Consider the following 14,213-nt stretch of genomic DNA (forward strand, 5'->3'; position numbering starts at 1 on the left):
AAATATCGCTTTAGAGATTTTAGTGACAACTACAACTGGTTTTACTGGATACCTACCAAAGTTCAAAGTGGCACTGCTGCAACTGCTGTTGCAGTTGAGCTAGGGGCTTTTATGAATTTGCTAGACATTCAGTCTCCTTTTATTGCATCGAACTTTACGATCACACTAGACAAGATCATGGCTATGTGTGTACAGTCATACCTCGATATAACGTAACTGCAATTTTATTTTCGTTACGTTATATCGAAGTTACGTTATATCGAAGCAAAATTTTTTTTCACGAATTTCTTGTTAAATACATATTTTGAAAAGATAATTACTAAAAAGATTATGTTAATCACCCAACAGTGATTTCCAGCCTTTCATATATATTTTTTTCAACATTGAATTTTATATATTTTTAAAAGTTTGTAAGGTCATACATAAGTCGAATACGTGGCATGTCTCTTTATATTTAACTATTTAAGCCAATGTCACATAAATCAAGATTCTTCTCCCTTTTTGCATCTAGAACTGGTCAAACGTCAAGCGTTATCTATTGATATGTTATAAGTAAGAAATCTATGTGACGCAAGCAAAATTATAATCCGATGATACCTCCAAGAATTCCTCACGAGATTCCTCTAAAAATAATTCGGGAATTCACCCAGGAGTTCCTGGTTGAGTGCATCATGACATACATCATGCGATTCTAAGGATATTTATCCAAGGATCCTTCAACCTTCTATGATTCCTCCATAAATTCTTACTGAGTTTTATATCTGCTATGATATCTTTAGAAACGCCTGCCTTAATTGCTTCAGATGTTCTTCATATGATTCCTTCACGAATTTTCCCTGTGGTTTCTCAAGGATTTTCTGTAGGATTCCCCAAAGAGATTTGCTTTTCAAGATTTATTCTGTCCAAGATTTTTCCAAGGTTTAATTCTGTCGTTCCTCTTGAAATTCCTACTAGGATTTCTCCAGTCACTCCTGCAAGGATCCTCCGAAAAGTTCCAATATTTCAACTGTTCCTGTTCGAAGAGTCCCAAGTAACACATTTGTCGCAGAAGATTTACGGCGGCGCAGGTTTTGTTGCGCAGGAGTCACTGTGACTTACTTCTAACAAATGAATTCTTACTGGCTAGAAGTAAATCGCAGGGACTTCTGCGTCATGAAAACCTGTGCCGCTGTGACTCTTCTATGACAAGTGTGTTACTTGGGGTATTTGCCAAGATTCACCCAGGTATTCTTGCTGCCACTCATCCAGCACAATTTGACGGTGTTTCCAATAGATTTCCTCTTCAGATTCCGCTAGAAAAACTGTGATTTCTCCAGAAGTTTCTCCAGAGCTTCCTTGGAAATTTCCTTCTGAGATACAGAAGTAATTCTTTAAAATAATGTTGTAAGGATTTCTCCAAGAATAACAGATAGAATTCACTAGAAATTTCTTCAAAGATTCCTCCAGATATTCCTTATTTGATTTTTCCAGGAATTCTTCCTGGAATGCATCTAGGATTTTTTTAACCTTCCGTAACTCGCGCGGTTGGCTACCTGCGTCAGCACCACGCTAACGCTGAGTACAAAAAGCGAGATTTTTTTCAACGTGTTATACAACAGCGCGATCGCTCGAGGGTTAAATTACTTCAGGAATTCAACCTGCGTTTTTTCATGGATTCTCACTGTGACCCTTCTTAAAAATCTAACTAGGATTCCACCAATGCACGAATTCCTCCAGAAGTTCCTGCTGAGATTTATACAGAAGTTCCTTATGTAATTAAAGACTGCCCCTGAATGTTACCAGGAATAACTGTGTTAATTGCGGTAGAAATTCCTCCGAGGATAAAGCACGATTTTTTTCCAGGCATTCCTCCAGGAGTTCCACCATTTATTCAGGAATATCTAGGAATTCCTTCAAGAGTTCTTCTGAGCATTTCTTCGTGAATCTCTCCAGTGATTTCTCAAGTTCCTCCAGAGATTTATCATACTATCCTCTAGAGATTTTCTGCAAAATTTATCTAAGACAAAGCGGACCGTTACTGGCGTTCTTACACCCAGTATCACACGAAATCGAGTTCACTTCCAATGCTGTCTACTGTCATCTCGTTTGGAGTTTAAAGACTATGTTCCAGTAGGGATGTAATGCCAATAATGAGTAGAAGATGTAATATTTGTTCTGTGAAGAGTTATATAAAATTTCTTATCAACTGTGACACCGAAAACTCTTATAAAAAATTTGAAATCGGTCGTATAACCCATAACTGGATAGCAGGCTTGGTTCCAGGAGGGGTGTAATATCATATAGAAAATTTTGTAAATCACTTTAATTATTTAAATAGTGAAAAGTTGGAACCAAAAAAAAGTTACGTTATATCGAGGTAAAAGTTACGTTATATCGAGTTACGTTATATCGAGGTTACGTTATATCGAGGTATTACTGTACTGGGGCAAAGCCGAAAAATTAAACCAGTGATATTTTATTATCGTTGGTATTCCTAGTAATATTATTATTATTATTATTATTATTTTATTTTAATCCATCTGACTTACGTCTTAATGAATGTGTACTAATCTAACTAGCGACTGCCGGACGTGCTGAAGCAATAATTCTTCTCCGAAACTCTGCTGAAGAAACTCCAAATTCGAATAAGTTAGCCACGTCGTTGAAGGCTCTCACCATGGCGGAAATCGGTTCATAAAAGCCAAATTGTGAACGGTGAAACGGCGTCGCAAGCATCCGGTCAAGTGTCCAGCGTTGAATACGTGTAGGAGCGATTAACGGCAACTGTGCCAGAAGGTTTGGACAATCTATATCGCAGTTCAGGATTTTTGCAACAGTCACGGCTTGTTGGATAGTCCGACGACGCTCCAGAGTGTCGAAGCCTACCAAGCCGCAGCGCTCAACGTAGGGCGGGAGATTAGCGCGGTCCCGCCAAGGTAGTAATCGGAGGGCGTAACGTACAAAACGTTTCTGAATCCGTTCGAACCTATCGATCCAGTTTGCTTGGTATGGACTCCAGACAACTGAAGACGTTTCTATGATTGAACGAACCAGCGAGCAGTACAGCGATTTGAGGCAGTGGATATCGGTGAAATCTTTGGTCGTCCTCATAATGAAGCCTAACTGTCGATTGGCGCGATCGATGATCTCTGCGCGGTGGTCGTTGAATGTTAGTTTGGTGTAAGCATTGCTTGCTGTTTGAAATCGTTGCTTGAAAAGCGGCGTTCGTAGTCTCCGATAGTGGCGCTGACATGCATTTTTCTCGCGCTTTAGCGAGCGAAGTCGTGCATTTCCCCATGGTGGTTTCGCCGGCAATCGCTTTTTAGGCACATTCGAAGACAGCCAATTCGCGATAACATCCGTATAATTCTGCACCGCAACGTCCACATCCGAACAAGTCAAAACTTCAGTCCAATCAATGCGCGCAAGAAAGTTGTTCAGCGAAGCAAAATCGATGCGTTTATAATTCAACGGAAGCGTATCTTCGTGCTCGAAGAGAGGTTCGCTGTCACCAACGAGTAATGTTATTTCTAACGGAGGGTGCGGGCGATCAATCTTCACCAACGGAACTGCGGCTTCGGCGATGACACAAGATTTAGTGTTAGCAAACACCAAATCCAAGATGTGATTCCAAGGATTCGTCACGAAACAGAACTGATTCAAATTCAGCATAGCCATGTTGTCTAGTAAGCATGCACTCGCCGGACCAACACTGACGGGGTCAGCAGTAATAAAAGACGACTCACTCTGCTTCCACACGAGGTTGGCTTGATTGAAGTCACCACAAACGACAATCAAATCATCGTTGCCCGCAGGTCGAAGACTGTCACATATAGCATCACCGAAGCGTTTCACAAATGGAGGATTGGAACGCAACTCGGGAGGGATATATCCAGCGCAAATAAACAAATAGGAATTTGCAATATGGACACGGGTCAGCACCAATTCGAAGCCTTCTGTAGCACACCTAATCAATGAAGAGGGCAGCTTGCGATGAACGGCAATGAGGACACCTCCTCCAGACTTCTTTTGACTGTTGGTCGTATCGCGGTCATTCCTGTAGACTACATAGTGTTCGCCAAATAGTTGTGCAGACGTTATGGTTGAATCGAGGTTGGTTTCCACAAGAACAATTACATCGTATTCACTCCCGTCCACGGCAAGGAAAAGCTCGCTGATCTTAGTGCGCAGTCCACGGACGTTTTGGAAGTACACGTACATTTCACGAGTGTTTTGTGAGGGCTGAAATGATTGCACGAACGGTGGTCTGTCTTTGGGAAGATCAACAGGAAAATACTCGCCTCTGACGGAGGTGCAAGCACCTCCGCCGTCCTCCAAATATCGCGTTGCTTCAATATCATAAGCGGCTGGTCAACTTCTGCACTTGATCTGACAGCAAATATATACTAGTATGCAAGTTCCAATTTTTAAAATTCTTCAAAACGTTGTGGTTTTTTTCAATCTTTGGTTTTTTAAGACTAACTTTATTTAAAAAGTTAATGTATAAATATTTAAAACAAGTTAAAATGTTTTAATATCATGAAACGAGCCCACCAATAAATAACATATTCACCGTATTACCAACTTTCTTGATCACTCTTTCATCCTGAACTAATTACCATTAAGGACAGATAGGCTTACATGAATGAAAAAGCTAATATTTTCTTATTCTTATCTAGAAATAAGCACTGATTCCAGTGCTTATTAGCTATTTGCACTGATTAACTCCAACGGACTAACTTAAGCCTTCATTACATCTTATTTAGCTCAACAGTATACCTTGTCTTCTATAAATAAATGGAATTTCGCCATATTTTAAAGTCTTCCGAGCACCTATTAACAATTCAAATCCCAACCGCCAAACAGAATGATAATCATCGATCTGCCCTATAGAGATAAGTGACATTTCAACACACGAACACTAGCGCAAATTTTTCCTCACACAAAAGTGCACGCCGATTGAAAGGCTACTCAGATCGCATATGCAAATATTACCCAATCGATTTGGGTAAAACGGGTAAATAATGATAAAACTAACGTCCGGGGCAAGAGTGCAAATATTTTCCTCGCAGTTTCACAACGACATCTACAAAAAAGGCACGCATACTTTTGAACGTGATTACCTCTATTTAACTTTCACTGAAACAAAACTGCATTTATTTTCCGCCGCCTTCGCCGCGGCAGCACCGTTCAAGACTCACCACAAGAGACTTCAAGGGGCCACCAGGAGAGGAAATTCAGGTCACTGGCATTTATATTTATTTTGCCTGTTTTTCCTTCTTCCTGTGTCGTTGTTGCTAGAGTTGAGCAGACACGAACGGACGACGGACCGGGCGCGCATGATTTTCAGAACGATTTTCCTTTCCTTTCACTTTGGAGCAACAACGGCACAACCGCAGACGACGAGGCGTACCGGACCGGGTTGTCCCTCCGAGAGCTGTATAGGTACCTAGCTAGGGTATTCCAGTGATACTTTTTTGTCCATTGCACTTTTATAGTTTGATACCTCTGATCTTTCGTCGGTGATGTCCGTTCAGCAGCGCATTATGTGGCACTGCAGCAAATCCACGTCTAGACGACGAACGCTTGTTGTAGCATGGTATGAAGTTGATTTTGTTAAATGTTACAACTTGGCACAAGCCAGATGACGACAACCCCGTGAAAAGCTGTGATTTCCGCATATCAGATTTCTACCTTTGCTACTTTGTGTGTGTACAAGTTAAAGCTCAGGAAGATTAGACGGCTATTAAAGTACTTATCCATTCGATGGAAGGAAATCCTACCCAGTTGGAATTTTGCTGGAAGTAGTTAAACGAATTTTCATTTCAAAGCATCTTTTGCCCCCATATGATGTTACTCGACCATCGCGGCTCGTCGTGCAGTTGGTTGGCCTTATTCAGTTGGACATTTCCGTAGCCGTTGTTAATACGCCCTCTCTTCTATCGGCATTATACACTTCTGCCTCTTTTCTGTTTTAGGAAAGGTCAACACGTTGACGATGGTCGGTCGGGTTGGAGCAGGTTATTTGCATGAACACACATGAACACATTTAGCTATACATACCTAGTGGATGTCGAAACTTATGCGATTTGTATTTTATTTCTTTTCCATTACAGGAGGAGTTAGAGGCGAAATCGGATTATCGCCTTATTCTACGCCTCAAAAGTTCCCGGTAAGTTCCATTCGTTAATGCTTCGTGTTAGCTTGTTTTCTTCAAATAATCATCTATTGGTAATTGCATAGCATAATATGTTTCGATGACACAGATGTGTTTCTGAATCCATGTCGTCTGTTTTTAGCAATACTTTCCAGGAGATTTTTTCATATGTTGCCCAAGTTTTTTTTTCGGAAAACTTTTCAAAAAGTGCATCTGTCATAAAAGGTTTTTGGCTTCCTTTCTTTGATATCTCATGTAAAAATTTTTGTCCTTATTTCAGGAGTTCTACATATTTTTTGTCAAACCGTTAAATAGAGGAACATAGTTTTCATGTGAAGTTTGAAATAGTATGGTATGCCTATTGCGAAGGGCCCATATAGCCGAGGCGGTAAACGCACGGGTATTCAGCATGACCATGCTGAGGGTGACGGGTTCGATTCCCGGTCGGTCCAGGATCTTTTCGTAAAGGAAATTTCCTTGACTTCCTTGGGCATAGAGTATCTTCGTGCCTGCCACACGATATACACATGCAAAATGGTCATTGGCAGAGGAAGCTCTCAGTTAATAACTGTGGAAGTGCTCATTGAACACTAAGCTGAGAAGCAGGCTTTGTCCCAGTGAGGACGTTACGCCAAGAAGAGAGAGAGAGAGGTATGCCTATTGAAGTGTTTGTTGAACTGTCTGTTGTTTGATGCCAACACTGTTTAAAAAGGATTGGACATTGAGGTAGGGTATATGGATCATTCCTTGGCCTAATTTGCAAACCGCCTTGACAATTTTGACCATAAGTCATGAATTAATAGCACTAGAAATAATATGTTGACCCTATTACGTACTCTAGGCAATGCATGTTTCACCAATTGGAAGTAAACTAATGCAGATATTCAAGAATTTACTTAATTAAGTTGAAAAGATTGGATGCGATGGTATGCAACGTTGGTCTATGGTACAAAAATTGGCCTATTAGTGGATACAACGTTGGCCTATTGCTTTCCATGCACTAGAACCACTTATTATCTCATTTTTTCAATATTTCTGCTGAGGTATTATCTCTGTTTGTTCACCAATCATACTTTCAAATTACATTTTCGGAGCCAAATTTTCAAAAAACTGTAAATAAATCACTTAAACTAAAGTTCTTTCTTTTTTTAGTAACGAAAACTATGCAACCCGATTATTGTGTTATATTTTTACAGTCACTGCACACAAAATCTATTCTTCTGTTCGTTCTTTCTGGTTCTTACGCAAGCAATGTTGTTGACGTCACTTTATCGGTGTTTTTGACGTCACTTTACTGATGGGCCAAGATTTGGGTACATAGTGGAAAAAATGTCCTCAATATTCGGCCCACATGTAATTTGTAAAATAGTTATTATTCGTTAAAAACAAACATACAAATTCAAACTAGCATCTTTGACCGTCGCATCAAATGTTCAGTTATTGAAAAGGCAATTCGAAATATTCCAGAATCATGCCATTTATGATCATGTGTATAGACTACCCACTAAGCCGAAGAATCGTGGCGTCTACAAAAGCTAAACAAAGTGACATTTTCATACAATTTTAATACTCCAAAGTGCTTAAATTGAAATGAAATGTTACAGTTGTTAGGCGCAAAGCTTTTCCGATATCCAGTTCGGCATGTTTGTTTGAATTTTTGGGTAACGTTAAGATAGGCCGAACGAGGGGACTATGCCAACGAAGCATCCCGATACCCTAATTCTCATCGAAACCAGGCCGCCCTTTACATAAACTCTGGGAGTTCAAATTTGTCTTGCTTATTTGCTAGAATAGGATAAAAAAATATGAAAGCCACTTTGGTTGGGTCAAATTGATGGACCCCTCGCTTGCCATTGGGCTGATCTATCCACGCTATAACTTTTTTGTTTTTCAATTTTTTTTCAACCAAATTTTGACACAAAAAGCACACCTCATTCTCATTTAGGGATTCGTTGGGGATTATTGGAATGGTCACCTGGTTCCGGAGTTATTCCGGAATCAAAATGGGCCATTGGAATTGCCCATTTTGGGAAAAGTGAGTTTTCGATATGAGAACAGTTTAGTTTTCAGACCTAAGTGAACTAGAATGATAGAAAAATATGTCTGAAAGTCCATCTCGGTCACTAAGTGTCCTGGAGCCAGTTTTACGGATGTTCCGGGGAATCGATTCTGGGGTCAATTTTTGAATAAGTTGCAATACCATCATGCGACACTTCAAACGTCGTGATTTTTTAAAATACATTATTCTGAGCTGTTTTTGTGTTATCCGAAATATTTCTGGCCATTTTGGAACCGACATGCGGATTTCAAACTTCATGATTTTGAAAGTTATAGCATATTATCACGATGATTGGTTTCCTAGAATACGTTTATGCATTTTGGAATTAGTTTACTGATATCTCGAAATCATGTTCCGAAATCTAATTTTGAAAATTGTTCAATCATGAGGTATTTCGTATTTCAAACAACACGGTTTTCAAAATATACCATTCTGTGCTAGTTTTACGTTGTCTGACATACTTCTGGTCGTTTGGTACCCTATAAATGGGTTTCCCGGGAAACCAGTTCTGGTATTTCCCGGATCATTTTTTTTTTCGAAAGTATGTAAACAAATACCGTCAAGCGACACCTCAAATTTCATGATTTTTTAAGATACATCATTCTAAGCCATTTTTGAGTTAATTATCCGAAATAATTATTCCTGTGATTCATCTGGGGCTCCTCCAAAAATACCTCTAGGAATACCTCTATCGATTTTTCCAGGAATTTCTCAAGGGGGATACAGAGATATTTCATCGAAATATTTCTTCAATGAACTTCTCTTAGGATTCCTCCTGGAAGTCTGATGGGGTTTCACTAGTAATTTCAGTGATTCCTCCAGCAATCCCTCCTAGCATTTCTCTAGAAATTGCAATTGGGATTCCTTCAGGAATTCCTAGTGGGATTATTCAAGACAATCTCCTGGGATTTTTCCGGAAGTTCATCCCATGTTTTTTCCAAGGAATTCCTTCAGAGCAGCGTTTCTCAAACTATGGGTGGTTGGTTTTTGGTGGGTCGCGAAGGTTCGGCTGATGTTGTAATAAATGTCTTGACGTAATTTAGTTAAATGGCCATATTCTAATTTACAAATACTCACTTGGAGAATTGGCAGTTATTTCAAGAAATTATGCTTCTTATTATTTTGTTATTTTTATTCAAACTTTTGTACTATAATTCTAAGTTTGGAGAGTATCGAATATTGAAAGTAATGTCTGCGTTCTTAAATCGATTCTATGAGTTTTGGATCAGGAAATAAAAAAAAATTGTAAAGTTTTAGATTTCGTTGTGTTCAAGACAAAAATTTTTTTCAATGAAGCTCTTGCAGTTCGCATTTTCAGTTAGATCTCAGATTTTTTGAATATGATTTTTTTGAATTCAAAATATGGTTCAAATCTGTTTGATGTTTTTGGGACTATTATGAAGCAATAGTTTTTCCTTGATTTGGTTGAAATTATTTTTCAAACAGACCGTTTATTGCTTCTCAGGACGCGAAAAAACATCGAACTAATCAATAAAATATACATAACGTATCAGAACATTAGCTCTGTAAGCATTGTTTCTACAGTTCATAAATTTCAAAGGGTTGATCAATTTATTCAAAATGTATCAACGTACCATATACAATCGAATATTTGTATCGTTATACATTATAAATGACCGTTTCACCCACATAAAGGATTGATGGTCCCTTTTTTCAGGATGTCTGTATAGCAATATCACGCAGCTCATAATACCAAAGATAGCACAGAACCATCTAAAAACGCATATATTTATTGAAATCATGTACGATATAGTATGCTACAGTATTGGTACAATGTAGTTTTCCAAATAACCCTGGAATTTTAAATGCAGTTTTGTTATAGTTAAAAATGTCCAAAGTAGCCCCCATCCCGTTCTAAATGAGATGTGTCCGATTGGTGTATGAACAATTTTTTTGTTTATTGATGGATTTAGCTCAAATTTTGCATACATCCTACATACACACTCACGATTATTGTGTGTAAAAATTGTGGAAATCCATTCACTACTCTGGGAGTTATAATGTCATAAAGTTGAAAAACCACGAAAAAGTGTATAAAGAAGCCCCGCACGACGGTAATTAAAAATTGGTTAAAAATTTCAAGAGGTCGCGTCTGACCATCCAACAATACTATAACTCTAAAAATTCTACTTACCCACTTGCCGTAAATATAACCGTAAATAGCGTTTTCAAAGCAGATATATTTGATGGATTAAAAAGGTTTTGTTTGGAAAAAAATGTACAAATTGCCAATCATTTCCTTTTATTTTAATGAAAACTTCTGAAGTTTTGCAGAAGCGTAACGCTGTTCTTATATCTTCAAACACTTTGTATAAATTGTATTGCTGTGTGCATTCGAAATGCAAATATCTTATGCGGGAGCAGCAAATGCGGTAAGATTTTCTAACACGTAACCCGATGTCAGTGGGGGCTTTTGAATCCTAGGTTGGCGGTGGTTTTGACTATGATTGCTAAGTTTCCTTTTCTAACACTGTGTTAGCGCATTTGGAACGCATTTGGGCACCGTTTGCATCCTGAACGTACACAGCAATATGTTTTCTTCATTTGCGAATGTGTGATAGAATCCCTTAAATATGCAGTGTTCTGTAGTGTTTCATGGAGTCATGGCTGGTTAAATATGTATTAGAAATTTGCAAACTATTCTCAATTTCTTTAAGAATTTACTCAAATTGATCACTTGGAAATCTTAGCTTTACTTTAACTTCTTAAAAAATCGATAAAAGAACTGTGAATTTCAACAACTTGAAAATTCGTAAAATTAAGTGCTACGTAATATAAGCAGTGAAAATAATTGTCAGACAAAAGAGGCACAAAACAAGCAACAAAGAAGGCGCAGCGATTAATCTTTATCCCAAAAAGCTTGGTTTCATTGATAAATCTGCGTTGAATTTGAAGATTTGGCAAGAAGTTCGAGCTCTGGGCATGGTTTTTTCGCAACAAGATGATGAGAACCAATTCATACAAGGATGACAGCCTCAAGAATCGCGTGCTGCTTTTCAAAAACGCACACAAGGGATATGTAGAGGTTTTACCTATTTTGATGAGCTGCCATGACAGCCGGAGACGTTCAGTGGTATCGTCACAGATGGGTAGTGTTTATCAACGAACAAAACACTCAGATTTCGCGTTTTCTCAATTCACTGAATTACCCCTCATTTCGCAATAAAAAAAAAGTTTGGCAATTTTTCTTCGGAATCCTAGTCAGACTAGTCAAGGCACTCAGGACACTGCATAGATGACCTGAATGTTGAACAAATGTGCGCGAAGGGGTTGTTGCTAAAATTTACCACCGTTGTGCAGATTTTTAGAGAGGTCAACACTGAAAAAGTGAGAAAATGTGTGAAAAATAAAAATAAATAATTTCAATGATATTTTTCCATGAAAGTACAATAAATAACCTTTGTTTTAAGGGCTTCACCTTTTATTTTTGTTATTTCATCATTTCATATACGTGATTTTGTCATTCCGGATTCTAAATGAACATAGCTTTATGTACTGATAATACGTGTTGGTGAGTTACCAAATTCTATAACAATTGAAAGTTGGTCGCAAGCTGAAAAAGTTTGACAATCCCTGCTTCAAAGGTTTTATCCAGGGATTTCTCGAGAAATTCCTCATGTGATTCCTCTAAAGCCTGCGCACTTTAGAATCGGTACACTTTCAACCGGCTGCAGATCAAAAACGGTTTAACCTAGAAAAAAATGTTGTAAGAAGTAAATGAAGCTTATTTATTGTATTTTGTAGGAAAAATATGAAAAAATCAGTTTTTATTTTTTCAAGTTAAAATTTTGACCTGATTGTGAAATTCATGCCATTTTATTCTGCACAAACCAATGATCGTCAACATTTGCAAATTTCACAGCTTACGGGCTGATATTTCCACAAGAAACAAAATTATATTCATCAAAGATATGCTCAATACAAGTTACGACATTTAACTCTTGACAAATATGATACACAAGACCATAATAAACTTATAGCCTTATTGTACATTCACGCTTTATTCAAAACATAATTTTACTCAAAGTAATATTTTATGAAAAAATATTTCCTGGGATCGTTTTTTGGATCTACAATTCTCCAATTCAAGTGGCCCAACTTAATTCATATCGAAACCTGGATTATTTTTAGAATTATTAGCGGTTTTCCCACACAGTAGTCGGAAATTAATAGTCATAAGGCTAACTCCTCATAATAAGCCTAAAGTAAGATAGTTTTCATGGATAAAACACTGAAAACCGTATATATTATGGAACTATAGATGTGATTCTATGATCACAAATTAAAAACTTCTGAGTTGATTCAGTTTTATTTAAAAAATCGTTAGATATTTCACGCCATCAAAACACATCCAATGAATTTCGTCAGCAATAGTCCATACAGCATACGAGCCACGATTATTTATATTGTTCTGCATCAAATCATTGGTTTCTTGTATACCAATACTATTCGTATAGTATCCTTCCCGTATGCGTATTTTCCGAACTAAAGCTTATGCGAAAACAACTTTTTTGACCTTAATTATCTATGCAAGCCTTTGATTTTCCATAAAACCCTTCAAAGGCTTACCATAGCTATATTGGAAATTCAAAAACATTCATGGAATATTTTACCTCCCTTAACCAACAATCATAATACCAACAACTATTCTATATTGCGTAATTGGTGGGTTTGGTAATTATATATTCCTACACAAATCTTGAATCTGACAATGATTGGTTTTTGCTCAATGTGTGCAGAAAAAACTGGCACTATTTACGAATTCAGATCAACAGTTCATCTAAAAATATAAAAACAGCAAATTTTATATTTTTCCTACAAACTACAATAGATAAGCTTCAATTGCTTCTAACAACACTTTTTTTTTCAAGTGACACCGTTTTTGAGCGGCAGCCGGTTGAAAGTGTACCGATTCTAAAGTGCGCAGGCTTTAGAAGCTTCTATTGGCCTTCCTGTGGGAATTCGAGAAACTATTGCTGAAGGTTTTCCAGTAAATTTCTCCTAGATTTTTTTCAGAAATTAGAACTGGTAAAAACTGGTGTATATTGTGGACGTTTTATGAATAATGGTCTCAGGCATGGCAATACCTAAATAATAATCGGCGATTTTTTCATACAAATAGCGATATTTCCATAACTGAATAATACCTCAAGCAGTCCTCTACACCAAACCAATAACTCGTTGAGGTATTTCATCAATAGAAGAATTCGAATGACCCCCAATTGTAGAGGCGCTAGGTGAGCTAAGGAGAAAATCGTTTGTTTACATCAAGAATTCAATTTTTCGTTTTCAAAATTAACTAATATTTTGCCATGGTAGTTGCTATTTTCCATTGGTACTGGCTTCCATTATCATCATTCTTGATGCCCACGCCGACAGACACCGGATTGGCAAGCTAATAAAAAATCCGGAAGATCGCCCGCCGGAGGCATAGCAAGAGCTCCTCGAATTAATCGCATAAATTGTTCGTAAGTACCTACCGGATCTAAGCGCATCTGAAAGAGAAATAAATTTTCTTTTCAAAAAGTGCTCGTTTGCTTCTCTACGATGCGGAATTCGAAACGAAAAAGTGAAAGAAGTGCACTTTGCCTATGCTGCGCCATGGCACTTTTTGGCGGTGTCACGTTTTTCGTAGGGTTCTCATTCCTGCCACCAGATGCGGAGGGATCGTTAGCTTCCGTCAGATTTGCCTATACCGTGCCATGCCCTAATACCGTGTGCCTCCTAATACCGTGTATTTGACAAAAACCTCAAATATTTTATCAAGTGTATTATTTTTTTAACTGAGTAACTAGTTCAATCATTAGCATATTAAACCTTCTTAAGCTAAGCGTTATAAAATTGGCACATATTTACAAAAACAAGCAATTAAAAATATTTACAAAATGTGAGTGCAAAGTACCAATACGCGGTATTAGGGCATGGTTCCTTTTGTGTTCCAAATACCGTGTTTCGGCTAAAACTGCAAACTGAAAATATTATTGATACTTTTTACTT

The 14,213-nt window shown here is 37.8% G+C and overlaps 1 protein-coding gene across 3 annotated transcripts in view; it reads left to right on the top strand.

Moving 5' to 3' along the window:
* LOC109424052 (CDC42 small effector protein homolog) overlaps positions 1-14,213 on the top strand; it is a 170,228-nt gene that overhangs the window by 68,876 nt on the left and 87,139 nt on the right. For all 3 annotated transcript variants that reach the window (XM_019699120.3, XM_062855195.1, XM_019699122.3), the window contains exon 3: positions 6,096-6,151. The gene's annotated coding sequence lies outside the window, so the exon portion shown is untranslated. The remainder of the gene's footprint in view (positions 1-6,095; positions 6,152-14,213) is intronic.

Source organism: Aedes albopictus, chromosome 3, assembly GCF_035046485.1.
Source record: "Aedes albopictus strain Foshan chromosome 3, AalbF5, whole genome shotgun sequence".
Classification (NCBI taxonomy): domain Eukaryota; kingdom Metazoa; phylum Arthropoda; class Insecta; order Diptera; family Culicidae; genus Aedes; species Aedes albopictus.